We start from the raw sequence: 21,255 nt of genomic DNA, 5'->3' as shown, positions 1-21,255 counted from the left end.
CAAAGTCCATCAACTTCAACCCCTCCAAATGAAACCCAGCATCCATTCATACATCCCTCCATTCCCTCACATAAATTCTATATACCCATATCTACAATAACTATAGAGTTAAGTATCACAATAGCCTTTGATATTATGTCTTTCCAAGAAATCACCCAAGCCACTCTTAAAAGAATTAACAGAATCAGCCATCACATCATCCATCCATTGGGCATTCCACAACCTCACTGTGAAGAACCACCAACGTTGCTTCAAATGAAAGTTCTTTTCCTCTAGTCTGAAGGGGAGGCCTCTGGTACAGTGATCCTCTTTATGGGTAAAAAGGTCCCCTGCCATTTGTCTATAATGTCCTCTAATGTACTTGTAAAGTGTAATCATGTCCCCTCACAAGCGCCTTTTTTCCAGAGAAAACAACCCCAACCTTGTCAGTCTACCCTCATAATTTAACTCTTCCCTCCCTCTAACCAGTTTAGTTGCACTTAGTCTCTGCACTCTCTCCAGCTCATTTATATCCCTCTTAAAGTGGACCCGTCACCCAGACACAAAAATCTGTATAATAAAAGTCCTTTTCAAATTAAGCATGAAATCCAATTTCTATTTTTTATTTAAGCATTCATAGCTGTTGTAAGCTCATTTAAACATCTCAGCTGTCAATCAAATATTGTCTGCCCCTCCTCTATGCCCGTGGCATAGAGGCGGGGCAGACAATTACTTTCACTTTCAATTCAGCACTTCTTAGATGACACTGCTCTTCCCACATTTCCCCAGTTCTCTTGTCCATCCCCATGTCCTGGTCACACAGTTATATGGTTATCAGGTCCCCCATTCTGGTGCACAAACAAGATTCTGAGATGATACAAGACTTGCCTTAATAACAGTGTTCACAAAATGGCTCCTGCCTGCTTGCTATCATTTTGAAATCCCAGACTGAAGGAAACCAGATTCAAATAATTTATACAGTGTAATTAAAGTTCATTTTGCTTGAACAATCTGATAAAATAGGATTTTTAATAATTTTTTTGGGTGACGGGTCCCCTTTAAGGACTGGAGTCCAAAGCTGCACTGCATACTCCAAGCAAACCTTACAACCTCCTTACTTGCAGTCTTGCGGTGCATTGCTCTAACTTACACCCTACGGGGTGTATGTGGAAAGGCCGGTTTGATAAGGGGAGCTATATTTTTACAGCTTTTCCCTGGAAGAGTCGCTGGAAATGTTCCAGCTATGGTAGAAATGGTTGTATATAAGCTTGATACTTTTTAAATGGTACATACCATAGTTATTGTATATGGGTTACTGAAATGCAACCTCACGTTAAAAAGTCAGTTAATTTGTTGTTTTATGTTTTCTAGATTCCCAGCTTCATGTTGCCCTAGATACAACCAGTGGAAGCAAATCTCAGGATGTCATCAAAGCAAGCTTGACGCCCCGATGAGGAGCCCTCAGGCTTTTATGCTTTTGAGGTAAGACACTTATTAATTGCTAAGATTAAATTATAATAATGAGTACTAGAGTAGGTTATTGAATGCAATGTAATGCATGTTAAATACCTTACTGTGCTTGTCTGTACTATCATAGTGACATTGGAACTGTGACATTTCTACTTTACAATGTTTGAAAGCATAGGTGGGCCTCCATTACATTTATGTCAGTAACACCTAAAGAAGTGTCCACACCAACCTCTGAGCTTCCTTGTCTCACTATCTCTTGGGGTTGCAATTTTGTGTTACAATGGATTTTGTTTTCTTGATGGCCAGATAAGTCAGTGTTATGTGATTGTGGATGAAGTAGTCATTTGATGCTTTAAAGTATAAACTGTATTTATTGATCATGTGATGGATCTGGTGTGTTTAGAGGTCTGGAGATATGGTGATTCATTTACCAACACTGTGCAAATTTGCACTTGGGCAGTAACCTATGGCAACCAATAAAATGTTTGAATTTTCGTATGGTTGTTATTGGTTTATGTAGGTGTAATAAATAAATGGGCCTGACAGTGTTAGCAGCTGCACTCTTCTAAAGCTACTTTGCTGAGAAAAATGGAATGTGTCAGTGGCATAACTAGATGTTATTGGGCCCCACAGCAAATTCATTTTAGGGCCCCAAACATATCCAGAGGTTATCCTGTTCTACCAATAGATATTGAAATTACTCATTATTTGGGTCTTGTGGGGCTCCTAACACCTCCTGGCACACCCTGCAACTGCAGGGTCTGCTTCCTCTGTAGTTACACCCCTGAAATGGGCAGTTTAGCAGTGTCTGTATATACCACCCCCAAGTGTAGAGATGGTTATTTCTAGTTAGTCAGTTTTGCTTAAAGTGGACCTGTCACCCAGACATAAAAATCTGTATAATAAAAGTCCTTTTCAAATTAAACATGAAATCCAAATCAATTTTTTTATTAATGTATTCATATCTGTTGTAAACTTGTTTAAAAATCTCAGCTGTCAATCAAATATTGCCTGCCCCTCTTCTATGCCTTAGGCATAAAGGTGGGGCAGACAATTACTTTCACTTTCCATTCAAAACTTACTAGCGGTCACTGCTCTCCCCGCGTTCCCCCATTCTCTTTACCATTTAATTGTGTAACCATTGCATTGGAATCAACATCAGGTCCCTCATTCTGGTGCACAAACAAGATTTTGAGATGATTTTGAGATGATACAAGGCTTGTCTTAATAACAGGGTCCACAAAATGGCTCCTGCCTGCTTGCTATAATTATGATTTCCCAGACTGATGGAAACAAGATTCAAATACTTTATACAGTGTAATTAAAGTTTATTTTGCTTGACTAAAGTGATAAAATAGGATTTGGAATATTTTTTTAACGTTTTTGAACTAATTTAGTTCAATAATTACTTAAAATATCTCAAGAACTTACAGACATCTTTACTATATATCCTATGCCATGAGCCGATATGCCAACCCTTTCAGTGGCCTGAATACAATGTTTAAGAAATATGCAACTGATGCTGAAATTAGCAGACAGAATTGATCCGTACATATCATCTAGCTGCATTTACTCTGCTTTTTTTTACTGTTTTATTCACTTTTAAATTGTAATTGGTATCTACTGTGGTTATCTACTGTATTGTATGTAGGAATAGTATTGTTAATAGTAATGTTTATGAGCTGAATGAGCATACTTTGCAGCATATAGGAATCCTTTACTCAAATATAAGGATATAAGAAGTCTCCAAAGAGTTAAGTGAACATGAACCACGAGGCTGTCTGTCTTAATACTGGCCAGGGGCATTTACTATGAAGTTACAAATGCCTTACTTAGATTTCATATTGTGGGGTTCAAATATTGTTTGTAAACTTTATAATTCTACATTACCAGTTTAGCCAATTAATAGAGACTGAACAAAACCACATTCTGCTACCAGTGAGAATGGCAAGTATAATAATGATTCTGTATGTACCCATAAACCTACACATTAAGGGGGTTATTTATTAAAATCTGAATTTTTCTTATTTCAATAAAAAAGTTCAACCAAACTAGAATCCACAAGTGGACCTTATTTATTAGTTTAAAAGCATGATTTAATTGGATTGGGGAGAAACTCGATAAAATTGAGTGGCACCTCTCGAACTATGAACTTTACCCCAATGCTTTGCTCCAGATGTGACCTAAATTCTCGGGGGTTAACCCCTTACAACTGCGTGGAGGCAGGGTATAATACAACTGTAACTAGGTGCAATGCACAAGTGGAACCCAGAAGAATCTCTTCATCCCTGATTCTATACACTTAGTCCCTTCTCTGGGCAATTAGTATCCAGGATCATAATCCCATTCAACTCCTGGGAGGAGCCTCAGGCTGCTCAGCTAAATAGCCTGACTATCTGTCACTCCTAGAGTGACCTCTTAATGTGAGTAATCTATTTACTAGGCCTGTCCTGTCTAGGTTCTACTTTACCCTGCCTGCCTGCTCAGGTAAGGGCTTACACAAAATGGACCCTGAGCACATGGCTACCCAGGACTATATACTTAGCATGGAACTTAGATGGAACTACAGGGGGTGTAGCTCAAAGCAGGATAAGGAAACCGGTCCCCCTCCTAACTGTATTTGGACCCACTCAGGCGTCAATAACACTAGGGGACTGCCTGCTAAATAATACTGGGAGACAGGGAAACTCGAATCGTACAATTTTATGGATTTTTGCCCGAAAAGTCTGAAATAGTCTGATTTTTGGGCTAATTCCAGCGCAGACCACAGAAACTTCCAAATATGAGAGGGGCCTCTCCCATTGACTTACAACCTCGGCAGGTCTGAGATGCCGGATTTTTCGGGTTCTGACTTTTTACTTTATCGGGCTTTAATAAATCCCAAAAAAAGATTTTATAGTAAAAAAAAAAAAAACTAGAAATTTTAGGCATGTTAGGCAACCCCAAGTGATTATACTGACTTACCTGAAACACCAGGCCAGTGCTCCTATCAGCAGAAAACTGCACTGGCCTGGGGTTATACAAATGAGCACCACTGAGCGATCCTCTTCGGTCTTCTTCTTTCTTCGAATTTCCCGGGGCAGGCACATGCGCAGTTTAACGAAATAGCCACTCCTGCTCTCCTGCATCTCTGGTCTGTTTTTCTACCCTCTTATTCACTCCCCACATCTAAATGCTAACAAAATCCTGCCATTTTCACTTTAGAAACATTCTCTACCAGTCCATTCACTGTCATACACAGAATTTTATATTCAACATTGTCTCTCAAATTACCAATGAAACCAACAGAATAGTGGCATAACTAGATATTACTGGGCGCCACAGCATTATTTCTCAGGACCCCAAAACGTCTAGAGGTTGACCTCTTTTACCAATATATAATGAAATTGTATATGATTTAGGACCTTGTGGAACTCCTATATCTCCTGGCCTCCCCATAGCCACAGGGTCTGCTTGCTCTGTACTTACACCCCTGCAACAGGACCTTGACAACCACCCTGGTCAGCCTCAAGCTATGTTTCACTTTTTCCTTTTTTGGATTGTGTACTTTTTTTTAAAGCAGGGCTCTTCCCCCTACTGTCCCATAACAATGCCAGTTGTAACTGTGCATCTATTCTGGTGAAATGTGTATGGCTTTATGTGCAAACTGTTAAGTTCTTGGTATGTATCCCCTTACTCTTCAAAGCACTGAAGGAGAAGATGGCACTATACAAATAATAATAATTGACAAGGGACAGAGCCAAAGGCTAAGCTTTAGAAGGGTTCCCTTACTTAGTTGTCCTTTCACTTGGCTAGCCTTTAATCATTTGGATCTACTATACTTTCAAACAGAAAGATCAGTAGAATGCAGTCAGGAGGTTGCATTTATCACCCTCTTCAAGGACACTACTACTAACTACTACTAACACAAGCATCGGTGGGAAAGTTTTGGTTGCTGTGACTATTGCGGTTAGAGCGGTTCACTAATCTGTAAAAATAATAAATGACTGGATTCACTTAGGGATGCACTGAATCCAGGATTCGGGATTCTGGCAGGATTCGGCCTTTTTCAGCTGGATTCGGATTCGGCCGAATCCTTCTGCCCAGCCGAACCGAATCCTAATTTGCAAATCCAAATTAGGGGCAGGGAGGTAAATCACGTGACTTTGTCACAAAATAAGGAAGTAAAAAATGTTTTCCCCATCCCACTCCTAATTTGCATATGCTAATTAGGATTCGGTTCGGGTTTCGGCCGAATCTTTCGCAAAGGATTCGGGGGGTTCGGCATCCCTAGATTCACAGGGAAAACATAGGGAAACAGCTGCATTAACAATTATGTGTACATCACACCATATGTATTTATTTGCGTGGTCACATGAGGCCATTCTGTTTCAGTCTAGCACCACATTTATTACAACATGTTTGTATCTAGCACTGTGTCCTTGCCATCGATTTTTGACTAGTTCTCTTGTGCTTGATGGTAACTAAGATGGCATAAGCCGATGTTGATGGTAAAATAATCCTATTGGATCTTGCTAATGTTTAAATGTATTTTTGTAGCTTTAAGGCATGTCGCTCCCCTATCCAGAAAAGTGCGGTAAATCTGACTTTAAGTTTCCGCATGTTATCGCTGAGAATATTTTTACGCCAGAATATTCGCAGCAACTAAGTTTACTAAACAGCGATGCGCTCAGAAGTCATTGCGATCACTTGCGGTAACTACGTTAAGGAACCAGCTTACGTTAGCGGTAATTTTAGCGAGTTGCGAATTTTCTGGCGAAAAATTACGTTTTTGCGAATATTTATGCTATAAAATAGTCTTGTTTTATGGCGGTTATTATGGCAATTTTTACTGTGACATTTATGGCCAGAAATGCATCTTCAAAACTTATAAACTTTATTGACTGATGATTATACCATCCAACAACATCACCAGAGTAATACCAATCAAACATGTCTGCATCATATAAACTCTTCTGCCAATAGAATCATAGGAAATGATACCAGTCAATCTCTTTGCTTCATAGAAATGCACAGTTTAATGTAGCCAATCCCAATGAAACCAAAAAGTGTAGAGGCTGACGAATCCTTGGACTGTGATGCCACTGCCAATAATACGACTCTGAGCTGAAACTGCTGCTGTTGCACCAGATAGAAGCAGAAGCCAAAACATCCTGTCAGCAATAGCTACAGATCTCTCTCCTGTCAGCAAAGAATGATGGGTAAAAAAAAAACATTATTATGGGATATTTCCTGCCCCTTGAGAATTTTCTGGCAGAAAAAATACTTTTACGCCACTTCATATGTGGCGGTAAAAGTTTGCGAATATTCTGGCGTTAATTTTGTCTTTAGCACATTTTGCTGTTTAGTAAACCATGCGTTAATGTGTACGTAGCGTTATTTTCAGCAAATGCGATAACTGGCGAACAATTATTCTTGCGCAAGAAAATTCGCAAATTTATATTTACCGCAGGTTAGTAAACTGGCGATAACATATTTGGCGAAAATTCTGTCTATATATTGTGCGAATATTTTTAACGCACTTTAGTAAACGGACCCCTTAGTACCAAGCATTCCAGATCACAGATCCCATGCCCTTCATTGTCTTGGTTCTATTTCTGGTAACTAACGCTATACCTAATGCCGTGGTGCAACTATCACCAGATTAGTGTTCCTTTAGACTTTAGAGTTGAAGGTTTATGTGTGAGGTTATAGCAAGCCATTAACAGTATTGTTCAGTTTCATCTTATCCCACCTCCAAGTTCTCTGTCACTCTAGTAGCTGATATTTTGTACATTTTTTTTGTCATATGACCCATAAGAGCTAATATCTGCCATCCATCTATCCATTAGCTTCTTTCATCACCCTTCAGCCTTGTTCTTCTTGGCGAGTGCTGATCATTGTGCATGTAAAGTTCAAAGTAAGCCTGGGCACATTCTAGGCATGGCTTTTCTTAGAATCATGTGTTTATTTATATAGTGTTACACAAAAGCATGATGACTAGTCATGTCAACTTGTTTTAAAGAATTTCTTTTTTAACTTTTCAACATTTTTATTGTATTTAACCATTTTCATCCTGTTTGCTTTGTTGTATGCATATATCCCTGGCAATATAATAATATGCTGTACACAAAGCATTGCCTCAACATAGCCTTATTTATTTTGTGCACTAGGCACTTAATTATGGGCCTATGATTAAGGTTGTTATGCACAAGGCATCTGTCTGTGGGATCTCCGAGTGCCTGCTGTTTCTTCATGGTATGATTCCTCCCAGAGACAGGCAGAGCTAAACAGGTGCCCTAGGAAACTTGGCCAGCCACCTCGTCCCCTGTGTGTGAGCATGTGGTGGCAAGCAGGAATGAGCAGAGACCCGGACTAGAGGTGGGCAGATGACTCTTCAAGAGGTACCTTCTCAGCCCCCTCCCATTGCTGCACCCTAGGCATGTCTCTTCTGCCTACCCCTAAGTCTGGCAACTAGTAATAAAAGTTCTTTATTGTGTCCAGAGACATACAAATTGCCTATTTCCCTTTGACCAAATAAGCACCCAGAACTGCTAGTTAATACTGCTCAATATAAGGGATCATTTAAAGGGGACCCGTCACCCAAAAAAAAAAGAATCCAAATCCTATTTTATCATGTTACTCAAACAAAATGCACTTTAATTACACTGTATAAATGATTTGAATCTTGTTTTCTTCAGTCTGGGAATTCATAATTATAGCAAGCAGGCAGGAGCCATTTTGTGGACACTGTTATTAAGGCAAGCCTTGTATCATCTGAGAATCTTGTTTGTGCACCAGAATGGGGGACCTGATGTCCATCCCCATGCCCTGGCTACACAATTAAATGGTGAAGAGAACTGGGCAGAGCAATGACATCTAAGTGCTGAATGGAAAGTGAAAGTAATTGCTTGCCCCGCCCCGATATTTAATTGACAGCTGAGATTTTTAAATGAGTTTACAACAGCTAAGAATGCTTTAATAAAAAAAAAGAATCTGTATTTCATGTTTAATTTGAAATGGTCTTTTGTTATACAGCTTTTTAGGTCTGGGTGACAAGTCCACTTTAAGCCCACATGTGTAGTGCACTCCAACACTTTTCCCCACATTAAGTTGAGGGTTAAACATTAAAGTTTCTTGTGTTCTTTGCACTTCCATATAGTTGCACTTGGCACCACTAAGTCCTTCCTTTCTTCGCAGTGCCTATTGACGCAGAGGAACCCTAGAGCTACTGCCACCTCCTGACCAGGTGACAGCTACAGAGTTCCCTTTGCATCCAGCGTCAATAGGAGCTAACAACTGAAAATGAAGCAAGGCAGAGTTCTGCACAATTGCAGTTCCCTTTTGTAACAATAACAATGCTAAAATTCTGGGGGGGAAATGCGGAATTGTGGATGGAAATTGCACTCAAAACTGCACTTTGATAATGGCACTTGCCAACGTAAATGACCCCTATAGTCAGAAGGTAGACAATACTCTAGGACTTGAGCCCCAAGGATATGTAAATGACCCCTAGAATGTCAGAGCCAAAACTCAAACTTACAGACAACCTGTGATTTTATCAGTGCATGAAACAGCTCCAGACTGTAATATTATTGTGAAATTGTCAATTGTTACATTGGTGGGAATCCTTGCTTAAATCCAATTATTTTTCCATGTTAATGAAGCTTTTGAGCATAGGTCTTCAGATTTTTCTTGGATTTCTTGGATTGGAAGCAATCAGTTGGTCCCTTATACCCCTTATCCCAATCTAGAGATATCAAAACACTAAACTTACTCTTAAAACTTCTCCTGACTTGGCCTTCTGGCTGGGCCCCCCTTTTCACTGTGTTGGCCCGGCCTGTGAGGAGCCTCATAGTTCATGATCCATTGCTATGGAGAAATTTGGAAAAATCTGTTTTCTGTCTCCTCTGTAACCGAAGCTTTTTCAAATAGTTTCTACAGCTAAGAAAGCCTGATGGATGTACAGGGATCAAAAGTTACACAAATACGTGGATGAATAAGATACCACATTTCTCCAATCAATGTACTCATTCAGGATCTTGATGTGCGCAAATAGACAATATTTAATGGATTTTCTGTGGAAGATACTATAGAACATCATCACATCATCTGTATTTGTCAATCTCTGGGCCTTCTGGTTACATGGCGGGGATTGTAGTCTGTATGCTTGGCAAAATAACTAACATTCCCAGAAGTCAGCTGTATAAAAGTCCTGCTGAATTTGCATGTCCATACAAAGGACACTTTGTGCTGCTAGAATGATGTCTTGAGACTTCTGGAACAATTACTTAAGTCTGTTTATTGCCTGTGGGTGACTTTCAGAATGACATTTTGCAATGTTTATAAACATAGGAAGAAATTCTGTTAAGTTATGAAACTTTCTACATTTACTTATTTTTTTTTTTATTGTATAAGGAAAACATGGCCAATATGCAGATTGGGACAAACGAGCAGTGGGTTTTATGAAGTATGAGCTTTATGAAAATGTATATACTGTAGCTCCCAAGTATAGAATGAGGAATGGAACACTGGGGACAAATTCTGTTTCCACTAAGAGCTGGCAATGAGAGGCAGAAATGTAAAGGCTGTGAATTGAAATACGTAATAAGATCATCCTCACTTGCAAGAGCTTACAAGTCTAGTGGGTAATGGTAACATAAGGATGAACGAAATAAGCCTTGTTCTTTTAACCCTCGCCACCTGTTCCCCCTTATCCCAAATTATAAAGAGTGAAAGATATTCCTGTGCCTGCAGACCCCAAATGCAGATCTGCATAACAGGCCTGACCTGTTGCCAACTATTGGGATCAGCACAACAATATAAGTGACTTCAATGTAAATGCCATAAGGTTTATCGTCTTCTCTCATACCCCCATTCCACCAGCCGTGGAGGGGAGAAGCAGAGAACTCATCTCTATACCTCTCCTTCCTTCCTTCCTCCATACTCTAAACTCTTGGAATGTCTTGTCTGTTCTTATACTGTATTACTAACTTTCTCTGGGTCCATAATGTGTTGGACCCAATGTGGGCTGATTTTCTGACCTGCACACTCCACAGAGATGTCCTTATGGTGAGTTGCAAACATTCCTCAACTACTACTATTCTGCCATTCGATTGCAAATTCTCAATTCTTTTGGCATTCGTAATCAAGCTGCATCTTGATTCTCTTGCTACCTTTCTGAGTTACCTTTGGTAACAAATCCTCTTACCTGGTTCAGCTTCAGGGTTCTGTTCCCAGCATTCTGCTGTTCTACTTGTAAATTCTCTTTTGGAGACCTTAGACAGTGTACAAAGTGCAAATAAGGCTGCATTTGTCCATTTTTTTTCATGCCTTCTGTTGTGTCCCAGTTTAGTCTCTGTGCTCTATTTTCATTATTCAGATGCATGCGCCCACGAGACGCAAGTGCTTATTAAATCAGCACTAAGCTGCGCTCTTGAGCACCTTACTGAGCTATTACTTACAGCCAGTGAAAAGTAATTAAGGCCTCTTATCTCTTCATTGGCCCTTAAATATCACGTATTTAGAAAAATGAAAAATAAACGTATTCAGAAACCCCTTCATTAACCATTGGCATTCAGATCCAGACTTAATTAGCTACCTTAAACCTACCTTAAAACAGATATCCTTGTCTTTTGACCCAAGCCTTGCCCTTCTCCTTTTACTAGTATTAGTTTGTGGCATGCTCATTAACCCTATTAGTTCAACATGCTCTCTGGGGGTTACTGTTGACCAGTCCCTATCCTTTTCAAATCATATTAAAGAAGAATTCAACCCAAAAGTTGAAAAAACCCTACCCTACATAGATCCCCCTCCCTCCTGCCCCCCTAGCGTAAAAGTTACCCCGGGGAAATGCCCATTACTCTTTACCCTCCGTGCAGAATTTGTCCAGTGGAGTTCATGGGCGCCATTTTCAGCTGCTTTGGTAATCTTCAGAGTGATACCAGCATATCGGCGCATGCGCAGTTGGAGCAATTTTCTGTTTCGCGACAACTGCTGAAACGCCACTCCATTCCAAAGATTACCGAAGCGGCTGAAGATGCAGGGCAGGTACCACCTTCTTACTGTGTCTCTTACCACATAGCATTTAATCTCTGTATATTTATACTTATTTTTGCTTGTTATCCCTATGTTTACATTGTATAATTGTGCTAGAAATGTATAAAGATAGTTGTGCATAGATAAATCATCTAACACTGGTTGGAACTCTCAATTGTTGTTTAAATGAGGCAAGTCACCAGCCTTACAAAGTGTTCTCTAGATTCTAGAGCAAAGCTTCACTAAGAACTGACCTTATCCTGGCTCGTTATGTTGAACCTTAAAGGAACTCCTCCTTTATAAGACAGAAAATCAATGATAAATTAATATATTGAAGGATTTTCCAAACCCTTTAATTGCAGAAATGCGCCTTGGCACAGCACAGGGGACACACCTACCACCTCCCTGCTCATTTATTATATGTATCACAATTACAATTATGATTTAAAGTAATAAATATGTTTTTGGCATGGACGGTTGGGTGTCTTCCAACTTTTTATTGTCTGACATTTCTTTGAAACAAAGTTTTTAACCATAAGATATTGTTCTTACGGCACTAATGTATTTACTACAATTTCCAAAAGGTCTTATTGCAAAAAAGGGTATGTTTAAAGGACATTCCTTTTGCTCAGCCTAAAAAGTAAACATTTCAAGAGACATGCCATTTATTGATATTCCAGTGCTACTTTTTTTTTTTTTTTTAAAAACATTTTCTGGTGTATTTCTTGGCTTTCTTCACTTATACAAAAAGTGTTCTCTGCAAGCCAATGGATTTGGCATTTTAAATTTCTGTCATCAGCTGGGATCTCCGTGGTGGATATAATGGGAGCAATATGAAGCTTTCAAATATTTAGAAATCCGATGCCTAGTTCTGGCTACTGTATTCTGGCTGTATTTTATTCTGACTTCAGTGTGACCATTCAGGTGGAGAATCTGCTTTCTGTGTATAGTTCATTGATACCCAAACTTGCAGGTTCTATAAAACAGACATTACCTGGAATCTAACTTGTATATTATCTATATGTCTCCCTTATTTTTAGTCCCTTTATATACTCCTGCATGAATATATATATTTATTTATACATATATAGATATTGGATCCGTTATCTGGAAACCCGTTATGCAGAAAGCTCAAAATTACGGAAAGGCCTTCTCCCATAGACTCCCATTTTATTCAAATAATCCAAATTTTTAAAAATGATTTCCTTTTTCTGTGTAATAATAAAACAGTACCTTGTACTTAATCCCAACTAATATATAATTAATCCTTATTGGAAGCAAAACCAGCCTATTGGGTTTATTTAATGTTTATATGATTTTCCAGTAGAAATAAGGCATGGAGATCCAAATTACAGAAAGATCCATTATCTGTAAAACCCCAGGTCCTAAGCATATTGGATTACAGTACATGTCCCATACCTGTATGTAGTTATAAGTTAAAATATAGGCAAGGGTTAATGACGCTACAAGACTTGTGCAAGACTCATGTTAGACCTTTGGATCAGATGCATGCTAGAAAAGATAATTTAGTTGATTGATTACAACATCCCTTTGCAGATGAATATTGATTTAATGCAGTTCACCATCTCCCCCGGGTCCCCATCAAGCAAAACCACAAATGTCTTAAAGGAGAAGGACATGTTAAAACTAAGTAAGCCTTATCAGAAAGGTCCACCTAAATAAACCAGTTAACCCTCAAAGTAGTGAGTCCCCTGTCAAAAGAAACACAGCTTTTCTTTCCTTCTATTGTGTACTCATGGGCTTCTGTATCAGACTTCCTGTTTTCAGCTTAAACCTCCAGGGCTTGGGCTTGAGCATGCTCAGTTTGCTCCTCTCCCTCCCCCTCCCACCTACCCTCCCTGCTGTTAACTGAGCCCAGAGCTATGAGTGAGCTGGGAGAGACTCAGGCAGGAAGTGATGTCACAGCAAGCTAATATGGCTGCTGCTATCCTAAACAAACAGAGAGAGATTGTAGAGCTGGTTACTCAGGTATGGTAAAGCATTTTGTAGAATAAATGCAGTGTTATAGCTTGCACTATTGTGGCTAATCTATTGATCTACTTCAGTAGCTTTCCTTCTCCTTTAAGAAAAGTGTCTGGATTTTCCAGAATTTTTTTTTTTTTCAATTCATCTTTTTGTTTAGATGAAAGTGTTAATTTATTCTAAACTAGAACATTATGGCTATCCATAAATATCTATATTTTTGGTAGCATCAGCATCACTCTGTAACCATTTAGTTATACAGTCTTTAACTATGGGTGTGAAGGCTGGAGAGGGTGAGACTTAAGACTTGGTATGAAGAGAGAGACGTGGTAAATATTTGCATTGGTCGCTTCTGATTCGCAGAGCAGACTAAAAGCTCTTCTCAGAGGCAGAGCAACCTAACTATACCGGTAGGCAGTTCTTCCTCTCTTTCTCTCCTTCTTTTTGTCTCATCTGAGTAGAACATTATATTTTACTGTATGTAAGCTGATTATTGTGGATAAGACTATAGAGGAGATGCATACTGGAGCAGCAAAATTGAGTCTGTGCAAAGGAGATGACTTTCTGTAATGTACATTTTTTTCCAATCTGCCATTGGTATCATTATACTAACGGGAATACGCTTTGTAAGTTTCATTGTGCATGTGCTCATCTTTCATCGGAGGACTATTAAGGCTGTTGCGATTGTTGTCCATTCCCCCCCCCCTCATCCCCATTTAAGATCACTCACTTTTTTCTTCATCTGTTGACATGAATAGAAACCCTGTGCCATTATTATTTTGTCCTATCTTAATTGTGGTGAGGGAGGTCGTAGGTGTGTCTCAGTATCTGTGAGAATACAAATATTTTCCAAGTCATGTGGGAGACAGTTACTTTCCAGACATATTTAGGCATGTCGTCTACTCCTTAAGGAAGGGCTGCGGTGGTGCAGTGCATTCTGGGACTCTTCCATAAAAGTAAGCTTGGCATGTGCACACTACAGGCAATGTTTTAGATTTCCTAATGTGATTCCATACGCCCTTTCTCCTTTAATTCCCCAAATACCAATATTAATGCGCCGGAATGAAAGGCATTGTCTGTACGAGTACAGTAGCTCAGAAGAAGAACGTCTCCATATGGCTGAGGTGTGTCACAGAACAAAGGACCAAGACTGGTGGCTGCTCTTTACATTGATTTATTAAAGGAAATATGGACACACACTGAAAGCTTCCATTCAAATATTTGCATTTCTTTGTTTTATTTATGTACCATTTCAATGCCTTTGTGTCTGCTAAAAAAAAAAAACGAATACATTTCAAGGAAGAACTGTCACAGGGACTTGATTAACCTCTTGGAGGATTCTATCTTGGATCTGTATTAGGCACCCATGCCCTTAGACGGATGAAAGACCGTTGTCCTCCTGGATATTGATTGAAATCTTGTCTTTTGAGGTTGGCCACAAACATTTTTTTTTTAAATGATATAAACATAAATATATTAGAATATGGCTGTAAGTTTCTTACTTACCCAACAGAGAAGTTTTATTTACAAAGAATGATCGGATTAGCAGTACTGCGCAGGATCTTTACTCTAGGAAAGCATTGTTTCCATAGGCATTTGCTCAGTGAGGAGGGAGAGAAGAAAAGAAGGCGTAGAATAAACTCTCTAAAAGAATTGTTGGCATTATTTTCCCTGGCGTCACGTGCGTACTTGGATGGCTTGCTATTCTTCAGGCAGAGAAACAAGGATGAAAGTCTGTATGTCAGATGATGGTTTTTTTAACCACTGCATTTGGAGATCTTTCCTATTGATTTTGGGGGGAAAGGCTTCAGGGTGAACGAAAGACCGACTGACGGCCAGCTTATTTAACGCAAGGTTTTTTTTTTTTGAGCTAAAAAGATGTCAAATAAAGAGAAGATAGAATCAGCAGAAGTAAAGGCATGAGAAGATATTGCTGGAAGATAAGACAGCTCATAAAGGAGCACTCAGGTCTTTTGTGTTTTCTTTTTTTTTTTTATTCCACCCCGACGTCTGACCTGCAAGGACTGGGATGTCATCATCATGCAAATGCTGCAGTCTTGCAGGTCCAAAAGAGGGTGGATACTAGAGAGTGAGTTAATGTTAATGATGAGTGCAGAGAAAATACCAGCCGATTGCACCCCCTCCACACACTACTGTTCTGAGTCAGCATCCGTCGCCTTTCCCTGAATTTGTATGTGTGTGTGTGTGTGTCTGTGCGTGTCTGAGAGTGTGTGTCTGTCTGTGTGCGTGTCTGAGTGTTTGCAATGGAAAGGGAGAACCCAGTCAGTCAGAGGGAAGCAAAGGTACGTCTGAGAACGACAAAAAATCTGACAATCTTTGGAGCATCTGATGTATTCTCTGAGGAAGACGGGTTCTCTGCGATGGGGGGGGATGCAATTATGTTAATGTCATATTTGTGGTGGGGACAGATTTTTCATTCTAACTGTGGACTGTGTTCAAAGATTGCCTCTAACATCCTTTTAAGATAAGAATGGGGAATGGCAGAAGAACTGGTATTTTAGATAGTCCTTCTGTGAAGCCTTTCATATTAATCAGGTGTTAATACACTGCGTCCGAAATATTGGCTTCCCTACCGTATCGACCCGCTGACTGTGCCTGTATTCGAAATTCTCTTTTATTTGTAGCCTTTTGTTTGTGACTGTAATAATACGTTTGTACAGCTCTTGCTGATTTTCAAGGTGGTCTTGGTAGGAAAAGGTCTGTATATGAACCCACTTACTCTTTTCTTTTTCCTTTCTTTTTCTTAAAGCAGAAGATCTCTGCAACAACGCCTGCTCTGTAGACCGGAATTCCTTCAATCGACGGAGCAAGTCGGGCCGCAATGACATTTGATATTCCTGTACTTTCGAAAAGAGGGGATTCTCCTGTTTTTATTGGGAATGATAAGCCTGATATAGAAACAGTAAGGGATATGAATCTGCCGGATCGTGATAGACCTTCTAAAATGCAAGCCCCCTGGTGATAGGAAATATTGTTTTGAATTTGGTCTGTTGTTTCCTGTATCAACAGTGTATGTGCCCCGGATCTATGCTGCATCTGCCTGTAACGTGAAGAGGGTTTTTATCACATCCACTTGTAGATTAAAATAGGAAACCCAGGATGAAAATTGCATTATCTTTCCTCTGGAGTAATAATGCTTCCAGCACTATAAAGCCCTGGGCCCACGTTAGCTACAGGGTAACAATTTACATCCCGAAATTCAATGTTTGTGCTTTTAAGATGCAATAGTATGCAAGACAACGAATATCTCTGCCCAGTTTTTTCCAAAATAATGTCCCAGCTCTCTGTGTAGTGCTTTCTCCTGGGCATGATTATTTAATGTCAATATTCTGAATGCCACGCATTCGTGTAATTGCAATTGTCTCACAGAAGCCAAGTGTTTGCAGTGTCCACTATGGAGGAAGAAAACCCACGGACTGAAGTTGGACTTTTCCTAGTCCCTGAGACCCTAACTTGTGAGGATTTTTTAGCAACAATCACAAGTTAGGCTCTTGGGACCTAGGCGGAGGGGAAACAGCAGCTTTGGACTGTATTGCGATTTGAGTAAAACCCTGTAACCGTGTCTGAGATGAAAACGAAAAAAAAAAAAATCTCTTGTTCAAAAAGGGTCTTCGGTTATTTTCAAAAAGTGTTTTCTATTGTAAAATAAAAAAGAGAATATATAAAAATATATCTGTATAAAACTGTATTGTCTGTGCTTCCCAAACCTAATACACTGCTATATATTTCCCCTGCCAAAGATGCGGATATTTTTAAAGGTAAAATACAAAGCAATGGCAGGTAGAATTCTTGGTCTGGCTATTGTCTGCGAGAGCTGTCAGCAACTGTCAGCTGCTTAGCCTTTCTTGTAATACGCTATTAAAGTTATTGAAACGTCTTCAAATGATTTGTTATTGATACAGATTCAAATGCAACACCAACGCAATAAATGTCAATGATTTTCATTTGAAAAAATGGGCTCGATTTTTTTTTTTATTGGATTATTTTCCGCTGGTTTGAATGTGTCTAAATAAAAATGTTTGTGTTTCAAAGTACTGTCAAGTTTATAATTCTATATATTCTATATTAAATCATCTTGGGTGAAGCTTAAATCGCTTCGAAATAAATGCAGCTAACGCCCTTTAAAAAAATGGCCATCGTTTTTAACAATCCCCACACACATATTTTGTTTATCGTTCTATGTATAATAAAATATATCAGGATGCAGAGAAATGTCTACGTTATGAATAAAAAAAAACTCATCCCTTTTCTTTTGGAAATTATGTTATAGGCACTGGAATATCTGTATGTATCAATAAAACACTCAATCCGGAATCCTGGAAAAGTTATACCTAAATAAATCTTAAATGTTTACATGGAACACAAAAGGTTGCAGAATCAATTTCCGAATCTTTATCTCTGTCTATAAACTTATTATTATTATTATTAGGATTAAGAGAAAGAGACTTGTAATATATTGTCCAATATTTTTGTTTTTCTCCCCAATATGTGATCCTAGATAATCAGATCATGCTACAGCTACAAAAAAAAAAAAAAAAAATCCCTATCGCTACAGAATGTCAGGGAAGGTGGGGGGAGCAATGGAAGGGAATCATGTGCCCTGCATACAAAAAAGGAGGGATGTTAACAATTCGATAAATTCCTGGCTGGTAGACGAGACTGAGCCAGACGCATACATTAACTGCTGTCTGATGTGAGCCTGCTCAATGCGCTGGAAATGAAGGCTCACCTAAGCTCTCCCACCAGCTGATTTGTATACATTTTTCATTTTCAAAAAAAGACGAAGGATCGGTGCTTTTTAAGGAGAAGATCCTCACCCCTTTCTGTAACGTTTTGGTAACTCCGCGCCAGAATTCTAATAGCAATTTATAATCCAATCAACCGCTCTAAACCAATTGGGGATCAGATTAGTATCCGAAAAATTACAACTGCATGTGTGTGCTTTTCCTTTCTTCCACGTCTAAGTCTAATATTTCTTTAAAAGGGAATTCCTTGTCTTCAAATAACAATTAATTTATGAAATCCCTTAATAAACAACCGAGCATTCATTGTCCTATTATGAATTGTCTTATTTCATTTTTATTTTACGAAAAACCTACATCTTTCCATCGATACACACAGACGCCTCCAGAGAACCCAGATAAACCGTATGAAAAAGATTCAATATTCATTTTCATTTGATAATTGTTGCACAAAGGGTTAACTTTTAATTTTTTTAAAAGAAAATTTAGCATGCAGCGCAGAAAAAAAAATTCTGTGGGCTGTAAAAGCAGCTGTTTGATTTGCTTGTACAATCCCTTTTGTTCTCGTCCTGGGTGTTACAAGGTCTTACAATATTTCAGCATTGGCTCATGTCACTTGTTCAGACAATTTATCCACTAAACATTAAAAAATACACCAAATACATATTGTTTTTAAAGCACATGCCTAGAAATTTAGAGGGGTGCTGTGTATTTATTAAGACAAAAAGAGAAGAGAATCGAGTGGCACCTTAAGGGGAAGTTAGCAGTAAAACCAAATGCTTTTGCCTCATATCAAAGCAACACACCTAGTTGGCACATAAAAGGAGACTATTTGCTCCACTTCTTGGGTAAAAACAGAAGTAAAATAAGATTTGCTTCATTTTGTTGTTTTGGAACGATAGCAGGGAACAGATCTGCTATCCAGAAACTCATTATCCAGAAAGTTCCGAGATTCAGAAAGGCCATTTCCATTATAAACGGCAATTTGGCAATTCTTATTTTTTTTCTATAATAATAAGACATTAACTTGTATTATATACTGTAATATTGTCTTGTACATTATGCATACCTCCCAAAATTTTGGAAGTAAAAAGAGGGACAAAAAAAATTTTTACGCACGTAGCGCAGCAATTTTCTGACCACACCCCTTTCTGTGGCCACACCCCATAATTACCATGTTTGTTTTACAAAATTTGGCAGGTTATGAAAATTTGAAAATATTTCTCCTTATCTAAACTGTGTTTTTGTGTCTCAAAATCGTTACAAAATATCTTATTTGCACCTGTTAGCTGTTCTGTGCTCTCTTCTAAAAGCCAATTAAGAGAAACTTTGTTTCATTTTCTGGCTGTTCAGTGCAGAGAAAAGAGGGACTTTCCAGTACAAATGAGGGACTGCAGTTTGAGCTGTCAAAAGAGGGACTGTCCCTCCGAAAAAGGGACAGTTGGGAGGTATGCATTATGTACAGGAATGGGATTTGATATCTGTAAACCCAGAAAGCTCCGAATTATCAAAAAGCTCAGTCTCTCATAGACTCCATTTGATCCAAATTTGAAAAAATTATTTCCTTTTTCTTTGTACAGGTATAGGATCCCTTACCGGTAAACCTGATATCCAGAAAGCTCCGAATTACGGAATGGCTGTCTCCCATAGACTCCATTTTATCCAAATAATCAAAATTTTTAAAAAAGATTTCCTTTTTCTCTGTAATAATAAAACAGTAGCTTGTAATTGATCCCAATTAAGATATAATTTATCCTTATTGGAAGCAAAACAAGCCTATTGGCTTTATTTAATGTTTAAATGAATTTCTAGTAGACTTAAGGCATGAAGATCCAAATTATGGAAAGATCCGTTATCCGGGTCACGAACATTCTGGATAACAGGTCCCATACCTGTTATAATAAAACAGTACCTTGTACTTAATCCCAACTAAAATATAATTGATCCCTATTGGAAGCAAAACCAGCCTATTTGGGTTTATTTAGGGGCAGAGTGAAAAGTCGCCTGGCGATAGAGTGTGAATCACCACTAGTGCTGGTCTCTTTCGCTAGTGAATTGGCGCCAGTGCCTGTAAGTAAATCAGCAATGTCCCTGCGGATGGCAACGCTAGTGAATTGTTGCTAGCGCAAGCCACATCGCACCTTAGTAAATCTGCCCCATTGTCTAAGTTGTAAGAGTGCAACTTCTTTCACCAATGTGGTATACCAGGAGGTACCTACAAACATTTATTCATGCGGAGTACAAAAAAACCAAAGATTTCAAGGGCCGTACATCACTGACGAAGGGGTCAGACGGCCCTTGAAACTTTTGTTTTTTTTGCACTCCGCATGAATAAATATTTGGAGGTACCTCCGGGTACACCACATTAAGTTGTAAGAGTGCAACTTCTTTCTATTTTTGCTCCGCACTACGTTCACGCTGAATCACGTGACTATGGGGAAGTTTGCACCAACCGGAACATTACAAGAAGAGCTTCATCAAAAACTGTAAGGGGCACATTTACAAAGCTCGAGTGAAGGATTCGAATTAAAAAAACTTCGAATTTCGAAGTGTTTTTTGGGCTACTTCGACCATCGAATGGGCTACTTCGACCTTCGACTACGAATCAAACGATTCGAACTAAAAATCGTTCGACTATTCGACCATTCGATAGTCGAAGTACTGTCTCTTTAAGAAAAACTTCGACCCCCTAGTTCGGCAGCTAAAAGCTACCGAACTCAATGTTAGCCTACGGGGAAGGTCCCCATAGGCTTGCCTGTGTTTTTTTGATCGAAGGATATTCCTTCGATCGTTGGATTAAAATCCTTCGAATCCTTCGATCGTAGGATCAGCGCTAAATCGTTCGACTTCGATATTCGAAGTCGAACGATTTTAGTTCCTAGTCGAATATCGAGGGTTAATTAACCTTCGATATTCGACCCTTAGTAAATCTGCCCCTAAGTGTATCGAACCTATTTACTCTGGCCCTTGTCTGGTGAGACCTACCTGAAATGGATGTATAAGTGGAAAAGAAGGAATTGCCCCCAATGCTGGAGCCATTTGT

General features: G+C 39.0%; 1 long non-coding RNA gene across 2 annotated transcripts in view; it reads left to right on the top strand.

Moving 5' to 3' along the window:
• Nucleotides 1–17,501, top strand: part of LOC108709202 — a 211,807-nt gene extending 194,306 nt beyond the window's left edge. For both annotated transcript variants that reach the window (XR_001934589.2, XR_005965712.1), the window contains 2 exons: nucleotides 1,351–1,461; nucleotides 16,223–17,501. This is a non-coding gene — a long non-coding RNA (uncharacterized LOC108709202). The remainder of the gene's footprint in view (nucleotides 1–1,350; nucleotides 1,462–16,222) is intronic.
• Nucleotides 17,502–21,255: the final 3,754 nt, after the last annotated feature.

This window comes from Xenopus laevis, chromosome 2S (genome assembly GCF_017654675.1).
Source record: "Xenopus laevis strain J_2021 chromosome 2S, Xenopus_laevis_v10.1, whole genome shotgun sequence".
Lineage (NCBI taxonomy): Eukaryota > Metazoa > Chordata > Amphibia > Anura > Pipidae > Xenopus > Xenopus laevis.
This window is presented reverse-complemented; position numbering and strand designations above follow the sequence as displayed.